Here is a 17,320-nt window from a genome sequence, read left to right on the forward strand (position 1 = left end):
AAATGGCAAATAAAGTAACAAACCATTTAAAAACAGGTGAAAATGATATGTCAACAGTCTGGTCTCTCTCTGAAGATTCCTGGGGAGATGTGGGGTTTGCTCTCTTAGTTCATCAGCTGAAATTTTGCCCCAAGCCACCTTTTAGGGCATTAGCCAGCCTATACCTGGCTGTCCTGGAGTTTGGTGCTAGTTTCCATCTAGTGAAAAATCACCCAAGTACAGCAACCCATCCTTTGGCTTTTTCCAGAGTAGAGGACTGGGTAGAAAATTTATGCCTACAGGGAAGGAACCTGATGGAAACTTGTTTTATCTGATAAAAAAAAAACCCTTTTTTTTTGGTTTGTTTGAGTACTTTTCCCCTTGCTCATTCTTTAGAGGCTATCAACATATAACAGAAAAGGGAAATAAAACTGCAAAAATTAATAAAGTTGCAAAGCTGAGGGAGGAAGGAAAACCATCTTTAATATTCAGACCTTAAGGACCAACAGTAGGTACCACTGAGCTTCAACTTTAGCCCTGGGTTTTCTGGAAGCCAAGGTGAAAAGAGACACAAACAGCTGCTTGATGCTAGTTTTCAGAAAGGAAGCACACCTGTTTCTGTGTAGTACAGCAAAACTTCCTGACTTTGAACTCTTGTAATTTTGTGCTTGGAATTTTATTTCAGGCAACAATGCCATGAAGTCAGCAGTGCAACCTAGTGGGTGAGATTATAGTTTTTGTTGTCTGTTGGCTTTGAATTTTGTCTTGGTGCACCTTATTCTGGCTTGTAGTTTCTTCAGCTGTCAAATGGAATGTTAAAATGGTGAAGATTCAATTAGATGAGTTACATAAATAAGTACTAACTACTAGTTAACGAAGAAATGTGAGTGCCTACTACTTGTCAAGCACAGGTCTAGGTACTGGGGATAAAGTCATAGTGGAACAAGATCCTTATCTTCAAGTAGCTTTTACGTTGGAATCGGATAGTCAGAAAAACATGAAAAATGGATAAAGAATTGCAGAGTACTGCGGAAGAAACGACACAACAAATGCAACAGTGGATTTCATTTGACTGGTTCTCTTGGCTATTTTCCAGAAAAGTAAAGGATATAATTTTGAAATCCAACTCTGAGAAGGTGAATCTGCTAGGGCCTGTCATTCAGTCCTGGTATAGAAAATTCTTCCGCGGGCTATTGTGGCTAGGTTATTTTGAAAACTCTTCTGCTGAGTGCCACTTTAAGCAGCTTGAAATTGTATTCTTAGCAGAACCTTGAGAATACTATATTTATATGCATGATGTTAGTTTTAGTCTCACCACCACTTCAGGTGAAAGATATTACTATTTTACTTAATTGTTAAGTAGAGTGAGGTGTTGGCTTGCCCAGAGCTATAGAGTTAGGAAAAGATGAGTCTCTAAGATCTGTAGATCACCTCGCTTTTCTTCCTGCATTTTCCACCTGTTTCTGCTTTTCCCCAGCTGGGGTTCTCAGCCAGCCTCTCCCTGCCTATGGCAGGCTGCTGGGCTTAAGCCCCGCCCACCAAGGGGCGTGCCCACCCAAGCCCCGCCCCCGGCCGCGCCAGCCCGCCCTCTTTTCCCTGACCGCGGGCTGAGGGCCCGAGCGTGCGCGCGCGTCCCCGTTCGAGGCCCGGCTCGGCGTCGGGTGCGCGCTCTGTGTGGCCGCTGCCGCCATGTTGTTGTGGTTGTGAGAAGGCGGCGGCGGCGCAGGAGCGGCCGGACACGACGCTGCAGCGGCCCAGGCGCTGCCCCCCGCCGGCCCTGGCTGGGAGCCTCGAGGGGTGGCGAGGAGGCCGAGCCGTGGCGGGCCTCGCCATGTCCTGCCGCCCGGTAAGGAGCCCCCGTCGCTGCCCCCCCTTCCCCTCCGGGGATGAGGAGGAGCTGGAGGAGGGGCCGGCCGCGGCCCGGCGCGGCTGCTGTCACCGGCTGAGGAGGCGGCGGCCGGCGGGGCCCGGGACGGAGCGCGCGGCTCCGGGAGGGCGTCCGAGGCGGCGGCCCTGCCGGCCGGCGGAGGTGCGGGGAGCGGGAGCGCGCGGCCGGGCGGGCCGGGCCCCTCGTCGCGGTGGAGGCGGGGGCCCGGGCAGCCTTCCCGGGCCGGGCTGGACGGCCGGAGGGGCCGGGGCGTGAGGCGAGGCCGCCGGAGCGCCCGGGGATGGCCCCGCCGGCCCCGGGGAGCGAGTGCGCGTCCCTCGCCCCTGACCGGGCCGTGGCGGGAGGCCCAGGGCCGGGTCAGCGGAGCCCCCGGGCGAGCGGCGGGCCCGGGACTTGTGGGAAGGAGGAGTGGCCGCCCCGCTGCGGCCGTGCATCCTCATGACCTGGTGCAGGGGGTGGGGTGCCGCTGGGGAGGGGGCTGGCTCGGGAGAACTCGGGGACCGCTGGTTAAACAGCTTCGCCGGAGTACGGTGGTGTTTTCCCCAGGTGGAAAGTGTGCTGCTCGATGAATTGCATCCCGGCACCCCTAAGATAATTTTGTTGTTTGTGCCTTTGTATCGGAAAACTTACCTCAAGATGATGGGGTAAATTTTATGGCCACGTTAATAACTCCTCTGGGATCTGCTGTTGATGGTCAGGAGTCGTCTGCAAGCAAGGTCTAAATTCTAATAAAAGTGGGCACACTTTTCTAGTTGAGGTCCCACTTAGTTTCTTATAGTGTGGACCGTGATGGCATCAGAACCCAGGGTTGAATTACACGAGATGATTTTTTTTTTTTAAATGTGAAATGTGGTTTCTGGGGGGCGGGAGGTGACAGGGATCCTCCCCTTTCAAATTCAGGCGGCTTTATTCGGGCAAGCAATATGGTTGGTGGTGGTGTTTTTACTCAGAGTCCAAGTCAGGTTTGTTTGCGGCATGCACAACCGCCTTTTCCTCCTGTGACCAGTGACTTGGGTGGGTAGTTGAGATTACAGAATGAAACTGTTTTGAAGAAGCCCAGTACAGTTTGTGATATTAAACTGAGTTGGGAGGGTTCTAGAATTTTACATTGGCTGCCTATGAAGGCCTCTTTCAGCTCTAATTACTTCCTTCATTTTCAGTTGACCCAGAGCAGTTGAAGTGACTAGCACAGTGGTGCAGCCCCACTTGTAGTTGGTTAATGAGAAGCCATGGGAGACCTTAGTTTCTCAGCTTGTAGGCCAGGTTCATTAGTTTGGTGGTTACCTAGTTAAAGACTGGCCATCAGAAACATAATGGACTGCTGAAATGTTGATTCCTGGGCCTCATGCAGGACCGGGTGAATTAAAATCTGAGGGTGGGGCCTGGGAATCCATCCTTAACAAAGCTCCCTGAATGATTCTGGTCAGCCAGGTTTGTGAACTGCTTTAGGTCACCTTTGGTATTCCAAAAGATCCCCATTAATTACAACTTCTGAGGGTGCTTTTAATTCTTTATAGGTATTGAAGAATTTGAAGGGTAGGGAAGAAGGAGAAGCATGAGAAATTTAAAACTGAAAATTGAGCATCTTTTAAAATGTAGTGGATTTACATTGGGGAAACAGATTTGTTACTGAAAGTTATTTGTGCAAGTCTTCAGGAACATACTTGATAAAATTAGATGCTACTTGACTGGAGGTATATCTAGAGATATAGGAAAGGATTCAGAAGAAAGAAGCCGAGTAGGAGACGCAGTAAGTGTTTCTGGTTCATAGGGATCCACTGAAAATGCTTTCCAACATCCCAATGTCATGGTTGCTCCTAAACCAACTGACTCAGGTTTTCTAGTAAAGTGGAGGGTAGAATGGGTGTTTGAGACCAGGGTTGTGAACCTTGCTGTGGATTACAAAAAGTTCTTGAAATTTGCTCCAGGTGAGGTAAAGGAGGTAAATGAGGAGTGGTAAAGTCAGTTTTAAAATCTGTTGTAGTTCTGATTAGCACCTTCTATATTAAAGTGGAATGCTGCGTTACCAAAGGAAGTATTTTAACTGCAGGGTGGGTGTGGTAAGATTTGTTATAAGTTTGGAAGAGATGGAAAAAAAATGTTGTTATAGTTAAGTAGGGTAGTGAAGGAGTTTGGTAAATATCCTGCCAAATCATGAATAGTATTTTAAAACAAGTGTACCCAGTTGTCGGCAGCAAGAGTCAGAGTTCTTATCTGTTCTGTTCCTTGATGTCTCCAGTACCTAGCATAATTTTCTGTATATAGTCTTCCCTCAGATATTTGTTGAGTAAATGAATAGTATTGGGATGGGAAAAAGAGCATTTATGGTGTTTAGAAGATGTTTGATATCATGCATTGGATCAAAGAGCCAATATTTAACATGTGTGATTTGGAACTTTGAGATGCTGTCAAGAAATTCTGTTTTCTAAAAAACTGTCTTAGTACACTTGACTAGTGTTCCCTTGATCTGGACCTTAAATGTATCTTAATTATTTTAGGTATTTGTGACTTTTTTTTAGGTGCACATTTTGTTAAATGAGGCAGCATTTAGAGCAATGGGAAGCTCTAGATTGGCAGTTTTTGTGTCGTTATAAGACTGCTATTGGGAATGTCACTTCAATTTCTGGACTTCAGTGTCCTCATCTATACAATTAAAGGTCTATAGGCATTGATCTCAAGTAGGTTCTCCAGCCAGATTCTGCAAATTATAGATAATATATAGTTATTTTTTGGTATTCAATTGACACATGTCAGTGAACCTTTTTATTTATAAGGATTTATTTATTTATACAAGCACTTGGTATAGTCAGAAGCACGGGAGGGTGAGAGAATTCACCAGAGCCAGAGCAGGGAGCAGAACAGGCAGAAGGACCGAAGTACACTGCTGAGGGGAGCAGCGGGCGACAGGAGAGGTCTGCGTGCCATGTGGGACCCTCGCCCAGCGGCTGGGATCGAACTGGCGCTGCAAAGGCTGCGGGCAGCTTCGCAACCTAGCGCTTAACTGCTGCGCCACTGGGGAGGCCCCAGTGAACCTTTTTAATTGAGGAAAAAGATCACATATTTTCTTGGATTTTAGACAGTGTCCAGAAGTGCTCTGGAAATTGAGTGCATGTTGCAAGTATTATGCAGAAACAACATGCTTATGCTGTTGTAATGCTCTTAGTGTTGAAATCAAAACGGATTTCACATAGAGAACTTCATAATGTAGTGTGAAGCCGTAAGATTAAGAATGGTTTGGGAGAAGTTTGTGCTGTTTATGTGATAAGTTGAATCTCGGAGACCACCCAGTATTGTAATTATGAGTGAAACATTGATTTAAGAGAAAGTATGGGATCAAATCCATATTGAGCTAGGATTACCAAATAATTTTAGAGGCTGCCAAACTTGTTAATACTCATAGATATTTTTATCTTAATTTTTTTAAAAAAGATTTATTTATTTATTTATACAAGCACTGAGTATAGTCAGAAGCGCGGGAGGGTGAGAGAATTCACCAGAGCAGGGAGCAGAGCAGGCAGAAGGACCCAAGTACACTGCTGAGGGGAGCAGCGGGCGGCAGGAGAGGTCTGCATGCCATCTGGGACCCTCCTCCAGTGGCCAGGGAGCAGCCGGGGATCGAACTGGCGCTGCAGAGGCTGCGGGCAGCTTCGCAACCCAGCGCTCAACCGCTGTGCCACCGGGGAGGCCCTATTTTTATCTTAATTTTATGATAATATGGATATCACTCTTTTAAAACCAAATTTTATTGATTTGCCAGTCATATACATAACTATATAATTTTGTGAATATAGCTTTATACCTCAACGTGTGCACAAGCCCCATTCACCTTTACCAAAGCTCCAGTGTCAGTACACGATTACGTTCTCCCCTCACCCCCAGCCACTTTTCACAGAGACTAGGAATTATTTTGATGTGTTTTGTCAGTTTGTTTTCTTTGGTTATTTATATTACATAAGTGAGTGAAACCATCCAGTTAATTGTCTTTCATTTTCTGACTTTTTTCACTTAGCATAATCATCTTAAGGTTTATCCATTTTGTCCCCAGAGGCATTATTTTATCTTTAATAGCTGAGTAGTAGTCCACTGAGTAGATATACCACATTTTCTTTGTTTAGTCATCTGTCAATGGGCATTAGGTTGATTCCATGTTTTAACTTGTGAATAGTGCTACTATAAATGTAGAGGTGCATACATTTTTTGTGTGTTTTCATATTCTTTGGGTAAATTGATATGCTTTGTGATCATGGTTACTCCACTGCCAAGTTAAGTAGCTTTTATCTTTTGTACCTAGAAACTTAACATACCTCTTAAGTTCATATTTGTGTCATGTTCAAAACAAAAATTATAGCAAGAGAAAATTGATGTACTATGGAACAGTAAGACCTAGGTTCAAGCCTGGGTTATGCTGCTGATTAGCTGTGTTGTTTTTGACAAGTCATATAATCTCTCTGAACTTGAATTATCTCATTAAAAAAAAAGACAAGCAACTTCTTTAGATCACAGTCTAAATCTAAAAATGTAAGGGAATAATACTAGAATCCTATTGTGTTTTCCTTTTTTTTTTGTTTTTAAATTTATTTATTTATTTATACAAGCACTGGGTACTGTCAGAAGTGCGGGAGGGTGAGAAAATTCACCAGAGTGGGGAGCAGAACAGGCAGATCGACGAAATACAGTGCTGAGGGGAGCAGCGGGTGGCAGGAGAGGTCTGCGTGCCATGTGGGACCCTCGCCCCAGGGGCCAAGGATCGAATCGGCGCTGCAGAGGCTGTGGGCAGCTTCACAACCCCGTGCTCAACGCTGCACCACTGGGGAGGCCTTTTTTTTTTTTTAAGATTTAGTTTTTATTTATTTATGCATACACAAATGGGGTGTAGGTCAGAGGTGCAAGGAGGTGAGAGGATTCACCAGAGACAGAGTGGAGAGCACAACAGGCAGATCCACTGAAATGTATTGCTGAGGGGAGCAGCCAGTGAAATTGGAGAGGTCTGCTGTGCCTTGTGGGTTAGCTTCCTGGCTGGGATCGAACTCCTGCCTCAGTGGCTGGTGATAGTTTGATAGTGCTGAGACTAATCCCTGTGCCATCAGGAAGGCCCTAGAATCTTATTGTATTTTCTTGAAAGAGTTGGCTTGTGGAACACTGGTAAACCTGGTAAGTGTTGTCAAATGCAGAATTTACCAGTGTCACTGATACAGTAACAGAAAAGATTTCTGTTTCTGTTCTCTGCTTAGAAAAACCTTTCAGTGCTTGTATCAGCTACTGAGTCCTTTTGACAGTAGGGATTGTGCTGCAGGAACTTCAGGAGAGATCTGGGATATTTCACATTTGTGCCAAGGTTTGCACTTGGAATAGACTTGCTAAATTTCACCCATTTTGTTATGTTGAAGTGGTGCTGGCGATTGGTAGCTCAAGGAGTCTTAGGGCTGTCTTCTAAAAGGCAAGTGGAAAAAAAGGCAAGTGGTAGTGTCAAATGGAAATAAAATCATTGTGATTTTTAAAAGCACTACAAAAAGACAGAAAATGTCAGCATGTTGCAAATGGTAAAATTACTTATTGATTTGAAAAAAATTGTTTTAAAAAATAACTATGTATGTGTACTGGGTTGCATTGTAAAATGTATTTTTTCTTGAGTTGTGGTAAGACTTCGAAAGCAGATGCTTAGGGGCATGGCACCTGGGCTTTTGCAGTTAGGTTTACAGAGCCTGGCTCAGGGCTAACCTAGGGTGGGAGCAGAGGTGGGGCAAGGAGAAGCACGTCTTTTCTCCCTGGCACCTCATCTTCACCCTATCCAGGGACTGACACATAGTGGGCTTTTGCAGTTAGGATGACTGTCTTTAAGATACTAAGTATATTAAAAATTATAAAGTAAATTAAAAATTATGGTGAAATTGTGAAGTTGGGTTAAATTAGCTATTCTGTTAAGGGTGAAATACTTCATAGTTCTGTTACAAATTGTTGACTTAAAGAACAAAGTTAAGACATAAACTTATGCTAATGTTCTTGTTTCCATAGATTAATTACTTGATAACTACACTGGTATTATTGTCCTGGTGCTGACTACTATAAAGCATCATCTTGTATATATGCAGAGTTGGATCTATTTTATTCTTATTTGTGTCTTCATACAAAGTTTAGAATGATTTTAATATGGGAGATAGTAACAGGCTTTCCTGATTTTATTCCTCTGCTCTAAACTTAATTTCTTTAGTAGCTAGTGCTTTTATAATTTAGTTGCAGAAGAGAAATAAAAATTCATTTAGTTTTCTGAATTATTCATACATTATCTGACAAAATGTAGGGAAATTATATTGATTAGTCCCAACATACTCAGAAAGAACTGGTATAAAGATAAGGTGGTTAATTTTAGGGTAGTTCTTTTATATTTTTGTTCCTTGCATATAATTTTTCTTTAAGATAAACCAAATCTGCAATTGTAGAGTATTTAGACTTATTCCACAAACTTCATAGGGGCAAAATAGAGTTTTTTAAAATTAGTTTTGGAAGTGCTGTAAGGCAGTAATGAGTCTTAAACTCATTTTTTAAAAAAATATTTATTTATTTATATAAGCACTGGGTACAGTCAGAAGCACAGGAGGGTGAGAGGATTCACCAGAGATAGAGCAAGGAACAGAACAGGCAGACTGACGAAATACACTGCTGAGGGGAGCAGTGAGCGCTGCAGGAGAGGTCTGCCATGCCATGTGAGACCCTCGCTATTGAACTGGTGCTGCAGAGGTTGCGAGGAGCTTCGCAGCCCAGCGCTCAACCGCTGCGCCACTGGGGAGGCCCCTTAAACTTATTTTTAATTTCAAAATGAATTTTTGAAATTATTTCTGATTATGAAATTACAGTACATGTTCAGTGTGGGGGAAAAAATTCCCCCACCCAAAAAAAAAAAACAAGATTGAGATAACCCAGAAGAAAAAAAGTTGCGATTATCCCTAATTTCAGTTCGATAAAATATTCCTTTTTTCCCCTTACATATGATCCACTAAATACATAACTTTCTATGTCAAATGTCAAATTGATGTTTCCATAATGAGTATTTAGTATTTTGTGATATGGATGCATCCTAGTTTATCACAGTTGCTGTTACTGGACATTTTGGATTTTTCTCTTAAAAATAGTGTGGAGATTTGGACTTTTTAATACAATTGTCCTATTTCCTTAGACTAAATACAAAAAGTGGTGTTATCTGGCCAGAGGGTTATGTATGTTTTAAATGTGAATATACTCAGAAGCCTTGTAGATAGTATATTACTGTCCAATTGTATATATTCTTGTTAGTGAGTTATTAATCTTTTAGTTTGTTTAAAAGTTTGGGAGTAGTACCCCTCCCTCCACCTCACCATCAAAGTTTATAGCTTAACTTTGTGGAAGGAATGGGCAAAAATGACAGGGCAGTGAAGGAGTACTTTACACTAGTGGTCTCTAAACTTTTTGGTTGCTCATCCCAGCAGTAAAAAAATTGTAATCATTAATTCACAGTCGTTAAGTATTTAATTTTCAAACAATTTGTATAGTAACTGGTTATTTTGTACTTCTACCCTACCCTCATTCTCACCGAACAAGAATGAGAATTAAATATGCAATTGAGTAATCTTTCTCCATTACCCTAGTGGAGAATCTTGGGTGCTCCTTGAGGTATATTATACTCTGCTTTAATATCACTGTTTTGGACTCTTTCAGATTTAATGTTGGATTTTTATGGATGATTATTTTGGGGCATCTCCACTAGTTCTTCATATGGGATAGCCTTGTGGAATTAGTTGTTAGTGTTGAGAGTCACATCTACAATAAGGGCAAACATAAACCTTGCTCATAATGCATCAGTTTGATATTTCTTGTCATCATTGAGGTGGCTGACTTTGAAAAGGGAGACTCATAGATAGGAAATAGTCTAAAGAATTAGTCTCCTGCCCTTAGATATGAAGAATTGATACTGTGTATATTTAAAAAAAATCCGTGCTTGTGAAAAGCAATTTGGTTATAACTTACCCCTTTTTTCTTGGAGCCTAGGGTTTAGAGACTGAGTAAAGGGATGAATAATTGTTTCTTGCTTTCCTTTGCTTGTAGAGTACCACAATTAACCTGTCACTCTAATTCCATTTAGAAGAGTCTTGTAACTTTTTTTTTTTTTTTTAAAAAGGGCTTTCTTGGGCTGAAACTTTCCATGATGAATTTTAGATTAAAAGATAATTTTTCCTTAAATTTGAATAAATTGCTTTGCCACCCCCCTTTTGCCCCTCCAGCACACACTCCCTCCCCCTTGCTGTTATGAAATCAAGAAACCATGCATTTTGTCTCTTTTCTTCTATATTGGTGAACTTAGTTTCAGTTATTTTATATGGAACGTTATCAGAGAAAGATTTGAGACTGAAAAGAGCAGTTCGAGTAATTATTTTGGTAGTTAAAAGAAATGAAATAATTCATATCGAAGATGATTGTTATATAGACTGCTTTGAACAGAAAGTCAGGTATTCTTTTTATTTTATGTGGCATAATTTGTGAAGTGCTTTCATATCTTCTTAGAACCTCAAGTATTTCAGAGCATCATTTATTTATTTTTAAAAGATATATTTATTTATGCATATAAGCGCTGGGGTACAGGCCAGAGATGAGGGGCGGGGGTGGTGAGAAGATTCACTAGAGACAGAGTGGGGAGCAGAACAGGCAGACTGACTGAAATACACTGGTGAGGGGAGCAGTGGGCGAGACAGGAGAGGTCTGCTTTGCTATGTGGATTGCTCCCTGGCTAGCCGGGGATCAAACTCATTCTGCAGAGGCTGCGGATTGCTTCATAATGCAGTGCTTAACCCCTTGTGCCACCAGGGAGGTCCCTCAGAGCAACATTTAATCAGGGATATTGTGACTTCTTTGACTCCACATGCCTGCTGTTTGACATCATATTTAAAAAGGTAGACTTTAGGCCCTGCAAGAAGTGTAGGTAGTGATGAATGTTCTCTCCCCAGCACTTAATAAACTGCCTGGTATGGAAAAAGTTACCAATATTTATGGGCTCTCTGTTTAAACTCTTGCATATTTATTCACACGTGTAAATAAGTTACAGCATTGTAAAACCAACACTTAGCATTTTCTGTAGTTACATTTTTCCTTTATGTGATGTGCACAGAAAATATTTTTTGTGGAAGAGGTTGTTTTATAACAGGCTTTCAGGCTTTTTTTTAATTTCAGGCTTTTTACCTTCTAAAGGATAGTTTCAAGGTGGCAAAAAATTAGTCTTGATGCAATTCCTCTTGTGTGTGTTCCTCATGACAGGACTCTGTGTGTGTGTGTATGTGTGTGCGCGCACACGCTCATGCATGCATGTGTGTATTAGTATTATATAGGAAGCCGCTACTTAAAAAAGAAACATACTCATTAGTCAGTCTTTGGGTATATGGTGGTTCTGGAAATATGGACTTCACGGTTGCTGTGGGGTGCATGGAAAGGAACAAGCAAGTATGATTTCTTTTGCTTGCTTCATTCTCTTACACAATGTAATTTTAAGAGAATTGTAGTCTGAAATTTTTTTGACTTCTTTATCCTCTTTATTCTGTCTTGTCTTTAAAAAGTTAAAATTTAAAAATTACTAATGAAAGAGTAATACTTAATGAGATACTTTGGGGTCTTTATTTTCTCCAACTAAAAGTAATCAAAGATTTCAGTTTTCTTTTTTTTTTTTTTTAAATAGAAGCATGTTTTTATTTATTTATTTATTTGTTTGTTTGTTTTGTTTATACATGCACTGGGTACAATCAGAAGCGCGGGAGGGTGAGAGAATTCACCAGAACCAGAGCAGGGAGCAGAGCAGGCAGAAGGACCGAAGTACACTGCTGAGGGGAGCAGCGGGCGGCAGGAGAGGTCTGCGCGCCATGTGGGACCCTCCTCCGGTGGCCGGGGAGCAGCCGGGGAGCAGCCGGGGATCGAACCGGCGCCGCAGAGGCCGCGGGCAGCTTCGCAACCCAGTGCTCAACCGCTGCGCCACCGGGGAGGCCCCAAAGATTTCAGTTTTAGAAATCTCATTGAGGTAAGAGGGAATGCCAACTGTATTTGTCTTTAAATAAATCAGTTTCTTAGGCATTTTTATTCCCTGAGAAGTAGTGTCTGTTGAGAATGATTTATGGTTTAAATTTCAATTGTTGATAGCATTGAGAGCATCTTTCTTACTTGGCTTACTAAATTTGCTATGCATTTTGGTATGCAAGAAGAAAAATTAAAGTATACATGAAAAAAATCCATTCACAAGATACTATGCTGTGTAGTTCTATTTCTGTAAAGTTTTAAAAAACAGACAAAACTAATGGAAACCAGAATAATGGTTGTGTTTGGCAATGAGCACAGAGACTGCAGGGGTGTGGGTCTGCTTTCACAGATCCTCCATGTTTTTACAAATGATCATTTACTGGAGCTTACTAAGTCACGGTGGTTTTCATTTTCCATTTGCACAACACCCCAAGATACTGGTGATCTTTGACCCTCTTATTTTCAACTTTTATCTTATCCATACTTCCTAAAACAGCAGATGGTAAATGTCTATTTATTGAAGCATTGGCATTAGTAAGTTTCATCATCTCTTGGGAGCTGGTATATCTGGATGCTGTGGCGACCGGTTCACTAATGAGCTTGATCTTAAATTTCTGTAATTTACTTTTTAAAAATCGCATGTTTGAGCAATCATTGCTCACCTCACTGTCAAGGTTCTTTATGTTAAGAGATCAAGTATCTTCAGGGAGTAGCCTGTTGATGACATGAAGTAGAGGCACACATGTATATAAGAATCATGGTAAATAGAGAACTCTTAATTTTCAGTTCTTCTTAGAGATAGGTTTCAAATTGAGCATCTGTGTTGTCAGTTGTTGGTTGGTAGCTCTCTATTTATTTGGTCACCAAATCCCAGAATCCCACTGTGTACATAAAGTTCAATTTCTACCAAACATTACTTTTCTGGAGTTCATATGTCTGAGTTTTAAATCTCACATGTGGGGCCTCCTCAGTGGCGCAGCGGTTGAGCGCTGGGTTGCGAAGCTGCCCGCAGCCTCTGCGGCGCCAGTTCGATCCCCGGCTGCTCCCCGGCCACCTGAGGAGGGTCCCATATGGCGCGCAGACCTCTGCTGCTGCCCGCTGCTCCCCTCAGCAGTGTACTTTGGTCCTTCTGCCTGCTCTGCTCCCCGCTCTGGCTCTGGTGAATTCTCTCACCCTCCCGCGCTTCTGACTGTACCCAGTGCATGTATAAACAAACAAATAAATAAAATATGCCTCTATAAAAAAAAAAAAACAAAAAACTCACATGTGGGCAAAAATGGAAGGATTCTTCATCATAATCATTTGGAATTGATTTTTCAATTCCAGTTTCCCCTATCCAGAGAATATTAAAACAAACCTGCTGAATCACCTGATTAGGCAAACTCTCAAAACTAATATGGTCAAACAAAGTTGGAGAATGAGTATTTTTCTGTTCATTGTCTCAGGTGGCCATGGTCCTGAGCAGGATGAAGGCAGGCAGATGGCCAGTGAAATGTAGTGGTTTCAGCACTGGTCCTCAGTGGCGCTTCCTGGCAGTGGAGCTGTACCGTGATTTAAACAGCACTAAGTTGTTGCCTTCTACTGTATACGGTCTTAGAGGTATTTGTTACATAAACACTAAGAAGCTTATACATTTTCCATTTTTGCTGCCTATACATAGAAGAATACAGAAATGCAGCATATCCTAGTATAAAAGCAGAGCCATCTCTTCATAATTTCATAGATTTGCAAATACTTGATCTGCTTTAACATATGTATAAAACTGTAAAAGATTGGGAAATTCTAAAGTATAAGAGAGTTACGCCATTTGGTGCTTGGATCCTTGTGTAGATAAGGTGCTCCCTTTAAGATAATGTTCTTTCAAACTTGCTAAATTTAATGCACGTTGTTTGCAGTGATTTTTAGGGGATAGCTTGCCTTTACTGCAATAGCTGCTATGTAAATTTATGTTTTTTTTTTTTAAAGATTTATTTATTTATACAAGCACTGGGTACAATCAGAAGCGTGGGAGGGTGAGAGGATTCACCAGAGCCTGAGCAGGGAACAGAACAGGCAGGTGGACTGAAGTACACTGCTAAGGGGAGCAGTGGGGGGCAGGAGAGGTCTGCGTGCCATGTGGCAGCCGGGGATCGAACTGATGCTGAAGAGGCTGCGGGCAGCTTTGCAGCCCAGCGCTCAAGCACTGTGCCACCAGGGGAGGACCGTAAATTTGTTTTATGTACTTGCTATTTTTGAATTTGCAATTGTATACTTTCCCCCCATTTGGGTATCAAAGTACCCATATGGGCTTTTGGGATGTGCTTAAAATTTATGTACTGAAACACTGCATAAATATACTTTAAATTATAGTAAGTTGCTTAAACCTATAAATCTGTATGTAGGGCCTCTCTGGTGGCTCAGGTGGTTGAGTGCAGTGCTGTGGAGCTGTCCGCAGTCTCTGCAGTGCCAGTTCTATCCCCGCTAGCCTAGGAGCAACCCACATGGCAAGCAGACCTCTTCTGTCTCGCCCGCTGCTCCCCTCAGCAGTGTCTTTCAGTCAGTCTGCCTGTTCTGTTCCCCACTCTGTCTCTGGTGAATCCTCTCACCCTCCCACGCATCTGGCCTATACCTCGGTTCTTGTATAAATAAAAAATAAATCTTTAAAAAAAATAATAAATCTATATGTATTAGCATTTGTCAAAGTGATTAAATATCTTTTTACTGAAACAAGTTCTCACTTCTGAAAGACCAGATTCATCCTGATCATTTACTCTTGTCAGTTTTTATTGTTTATAAGAAAAAATTTGGTGTCTTCCAAAGAGACCCATACCACACACAATGTGTCTCACCCTGTTTATCATGAAAGCATTATTTCTACCCCTTATTTTATTCAGAGCTAGGAGCTTTCCTATTGACTGCTCTGGGGAACTACTTCAGTTGTACTGTATCTACCCCTCCCTCCATTCCCCTAAATGTTTTTTCAAAACTAAGCATTGTGAAACGTTTTATTAGTGGTTTCTTCTAAAAAGGTACAATAGATTTTTCTCTCCAGAGATATTTGATGGATCTATGGAGAATTCTTGGCTATCTCAGGCTTTTATTAACTTCAAAATTCTTCAGCTCATTTGCCTAATACAGAAAAGATGACTTTTCCTTCTTCAAGAGTAAAAATTTTTAAATGTTTTATTTGTGTAAAATCTGTTTAAACAGAATTACCAGGCAGTTTTATAGGACATTTTGGGGGCACTTGCATGTTTTAAGATTTTAAATCTTAATGTTTTAAGATTTGAATAGCCCCCTTGTATTACTTATCCCTTCTCTTACTAAAACTTGTGAATGGCTTGCTTGAATATCTGTGTCTTTTTGTTGATAAACACTTAGAGGGAGTCGTAGTCTTTTGAAATAATGTGAATTGGCCATCATCTCAACTCTGCAGAATTATGGTTTCATGATAAACTCAAGAAAAAGTACGTTGGCAGCAATCCAGAAGCTGACTCACTAAGAAGTAATGATAGACACTTTGAAGGGAATGGCCTATCCCAGTGTCGTATTTCAAAGCTCTGTGCTATGATTACATCAGTAAAAGGCAGCCAAGAAATCAAGATGAGATCTTGGCTTGTATGAATAATGGTAAGAAGGCCTTCCATAGTAAGTGAGATTTTTTCCTAGTAATCTTGTAAAACTTGGGGTTGGGAAACACATTGAAGATTCAGAATGCTGTTGACCATTGTGGGGCCTCCAGTCCTGTTTCCTTTTTTGGGCCTGGATGAGAGAGAATAGTCTTGAGTGACTAAGGGTTAACTCAAGAAGCTCAAAGCAGTATCAGTTTTCTAGAGCTCAGGGAATATACTTAGCTCAGTAGTAAACCCAAGTATCATGTTCATGTCAGACACTGTAGCTACTGTTTCCTACATGAACAGACCAGAAGAAACCAAAGCAAGACCAGAATCAATTCAGTTTTGAGGAACAGATCCTTTGACTACTAGCATCACACATTTTATGAGTACAAATAGTATGAGGGTGCACTTGATTCAGAACTGTGAAATAAATCTTGACTCTGATTACTTTTGTGGGTTAGAGTGATTGCAGCTCTACTTCTAAATCATTTTTCATAGCCTTATGGTTTCCTAGGTAGCAGGTTAATCTGTAAAAACTACCAAAAAACACTTAATTGTTGGCCTTTTGTGGGAAATAACTATATGATTTTTCATGTTGTTGAGGTTGTCTTAGAGTTAAGAGAAATCTTGAAAAATCTGAAAATGATTTTCAGAGGTAAACTTAATTGAATATGCTACATTCATTTAGTGATAGATGGGCCCATTTTTAAATTATTGTAGTGCATTCTATTTCTCAAACATTGTCAAGTCTAGTTCTTTTCTATCAAATATTATAGGAGATTGCTTTTAATTATTTGCTATATTCCTTCAGGCGTATTATTATTTTTTAAATTTTTTTTTTAAGATTTATTTTTTATTTATACAAGCACTGGGTACAGTCAGAAGCACGGGAGGGTGAGAGAACTCACCAGAGCCATAGTGGGGAGCACAGCAGGCAGAAGGACTGTAGTACACTGCTGAGGGGAACAGCGGGCGGCAGGAGAGGTCTGCGCGCCATGTGGGACCCTCCTCTGGTGGCCGGGGAGCAGCCGGGGATCGAACTGGCGCTGCAGAGGCTGCGGGCAGCTTCGCAACCCAGCGCTCAACCACTGCGCCACCAGGGAGGCCCCTTCAGGAATATTATTTAAAAATGAAAAGTTAGTTTTGTAAGTGCTGTCATTTGATAGGAACTTTTCTCAGAATGTACCTATCAAGAGTTAAAAGTGAATTTCTTTATTTAAGAAAAATTCTACTTTTTGATATTTTTGTATAATTAGAAAAGATATTTTCTCCCCTTGTGCTCTGGGCCTGGTTTCATTGCACTAAGAGTAAAAATCTTAGTTTCTCTTCATTTGTTCTTTTTCTTCTTCTTCTTCTTCTTCTTTTTTTTTTTTTTTTTTAAAGATTTATCCATTTATGCATACAAGAGATGGGGCACAGGCCAGAGATACGGGGGGTGAGAGGATCCACCAGAGACAGAGCGGAGAACAGAACAGGCAGATTGACTGAAATACATTGCTGAGGGGAGCAGCGGGCGAGACAGGAGAGGTCTGCTGCGCCATGTGGGTTTCTCCCTGGTGGGCTGGGGATGGAACTCGTGCTGCAGAGGCTGTGGATTGCTTCATAGAGCTGTGCTTAACGCCTTGCGCCTCCAGGGAGGCCCTAATTTGTTCTTTTATGCCTTCTTGAGATGGAGTATTTTGACATTTGGTCTTTTATTTTTGAATTGGCTTGAACAATGCAGGAGTTAGGATGCTAACACCGGCAGTTTCAACTCCAGGTATACTTAGTCTTCCAGTTAGGTAGATTCCACATTCAGGGAGTCAACCAATTGGCATTGAAGCATGATTGA

The 17,320-nt window shown here is 41.6% G+C and overlaps 1 protein-coding gene and 1 pseudogene across 5 annotated transcripts in view; one reads left to right on the forward strand and one right to left on the reverse strand.

The window, feature by feature from the left end:
* The first annotated feature begins 1,724 nt into the window (after window positions 1–1,724).
* MTMR3 (myotubularin related protein 3) overlaps window positions 1,725–17,320 on the forward strand; it is a 119,797-nt gene continuing 104,201 nt past the window's right edge. For all 5 annotated transcript variants that reach the window (XM_037510861.2, XM_037510863.2, XM_037510864.2 and 2 more), the window contains exon 1: window positions 1,725–1,825. The gene's annotated coding sequence lies outside the window, so the exon portion shown is untranslated. The remainder of the gene's footprint in view (window positions 1,826–17,320) is intronic.
* LOC119244195 (septin-10-like) overlaps window positions 12,168–17,320 on the reverse strand; it is a 40,274-nt pseudogene continuing 35,121 nt past the window's right edge.

The sequence above is a fragment of the Talpa occidentalis genome, unplaced genomic scaffold (genome assembly GCF_014898055.3).
Source record: "Talpa occidentalis isolate TD23 unplaced genomic scaffold, MPIMG_talOcc4v2.1 talOcc4.14, whole genome shotgun sequence".
Lineage (NCBI taxonomy): Eukaryota > Metazoa > Chordata > Mammalia > Eulipotyphla > Talpidae > Talpa > Talpa occidentalis.